This window comes from Geospiza fortis, unplaced genomic scaffold, assembly GCF_000277835.1.
Source record: "Geospiza fortis unplaced genomic scaffold, GeoFor_1.0 scaffold32, whole genome shotgun sequence".
NCBI classification, from domain to species: Eukaryota; Metazoa; Chordata; class Aves; order Passeriformes; family Thraupidae; genus Geospiza; species Geospiza fortis.
This window is the reverse complement of record NW_005054428.1, coordinates 931358-933375: the sequence shown is the minus strand read 5'-3', so window position 1 is coordinate 933375 and position 2018 is coordinate 931358.

Below are 2018 nucleotides of genomic sequence, written 5' to 3'. Positions count from 1 at the left end.
GCTCCTCTGCCAATCCCAGCCCAGCCCCTGCCCACCCTGCCAGGGAACAATTCCATCACAATATCCCATCCAATCCTACTCTTTTTCAGTTTGAGGCCATTCCCTGTGTCCTGTCCCTCCATCCCTTGTCCAAAGTCTTTCTCCATCTTTCCTGCAGCTCCTTCAGGCACCAGAAGGTCTCAATGAGGTCACCCCAAACCTTCTCCTCTCCAGGCTGAGCAATCCCAATCCTGCCACCCTTTCCTCATGGCACAGCTGCTCCATCCTCACCTGCAGCATTTCCTCCTCCTGGCTGAAAATCCCCAGAGCTGTCAGCTCCAGAGCTGGCTGAAAGCCTGGGACTGATGCTGTTGGGAGACAGTGGGACAAATCCATGCTGATTTTGCATGAGAACATTGCCAGATTTTGATATTTTAATTAACATTTTTAATGTTAAAGAGTTAAGAGGAGCCTGGCAGCTTCAGTGAGGACAAGTCCTTCTTTCCCCTCATCAAAGAGCCTTTCTCCCAGGGAGCTCCCAGGCTGCTGAAGAGCCTTTGGAAGAAAGACTCTGGATAAGGGAAGAGAAAGTGTGCTTTGAGTTAAAGGTACTTTGCATGGCCCTGCACTCACACAATGCAGATTAAATGGATGAGGGATCCAAGGATGTGCTGCTGGAAAAGGTGAGCAGAACCCAATCCATGCGATGAGCAGGGCTTTAATCAAGTGACAGTGGTGTAAAACAGTCGTTAAAAAAAAAAACAGAAAAAGATGCACTGCTTTGTGACAAATCCATCATTAAATCTCTCTTCTCCCGCTCCCAAATCTCCCTGCTGCTCCTCCACAAAGGAAATTTCGCCTCATTTGCAGCACCCTCAGCCTTGGAGGCTGATTGAGACTGTTGGGTTTCTGTCAGGAGCTGCATCTCCCTCGTGTGTGCAGAGCTGAACGCTGCACTGCCAGCTCAGTCAAAGCCCGCAGCTGTCTGTCTGTCTGTCTCTCTGTCCGTCCCCAGCCTCGCCTGTTTATCTGCTTTGGGCTCTGGAGCCCGCTCTGCTCACAGGGGCTCAGCCACACAGAGCAGCGCCTGTTCCCTGCAGGAAAATTCTTCTGCATCGCGGATTGTCACCGTGCTCCCAAACCCTGCTCTGCCTTCCTGAGCCTCTCCTCTGCTGCTCTGAGGGCAGCGAAGCCCCTGGTCCCACAGGATGCTGTCCCGGGCTTGGCACAGTGGGGACTGAGAGGGAACCTGTGTGACACTGCCGCTGTCCCCTCCCTGGGCTCTGCCAGGGGAAGGACACGAGCCTGGCACCCCCATCCTTCTGCTTTGCTGTGCCTTTCTCCTCTGCTGCTCTGAACCTTCCCCCAAGGCTCAAAGGCATCCCAAAGGGATCTCCAGCCCGGCCCTTGGCCCAGGGGGGACTGAGAGGGGACCGTGTGACACTGGCGCTGTCCCCTGTCTCTGGGCTCTGCCAGGGGAAGGACACGAGCCTGGCACCCCCAGCCCTTCTGCTTTCCTGAGCCCCTGTCTGCTGCTGCTCTGAGCCAAGTCCCTGGTCCCACAGGATGCTGTCCCGGGCTTGGCACAGCAGGGACTGAGAGGGGACCCGTGGGACGCTGTCCCTGTCCCCTTTCTCTGGGCTCTGCCAGGGGAAGAACACGAGCCTGGCACCCCTGCCCTCTGCTTTGCTGCGCCTCTCTCTGCTGCTGCTCGGAGCCTTCCCCAGGGCAGGGATCTCAAAGGGATCTCCAGCCTTGCCCTTGGCCCAGGTGGGACTGAGAGGGACCTGTGTGACGCTGTCCCTGTCCCCTCCCTGGGCTCTGCAGGAGGGAGGACACGAGCCTGGCACCCCAGCCCTGCTGCGCCTCTCTCTCTGAGCCAATCCCCCGATCCCGCAGGACGCTGTCCTGGGCTGGGCACAGCGGGGACTGAGAGGGGACCGTGTGACGCCGGCGCTGTCCCCTGGCTGTCCCCCCGGCCCTGTTCGCCAGCCCCGCGGGCGGACAGCCCCTCCCAGGGCTGCTCTCCGCGCTGCCAC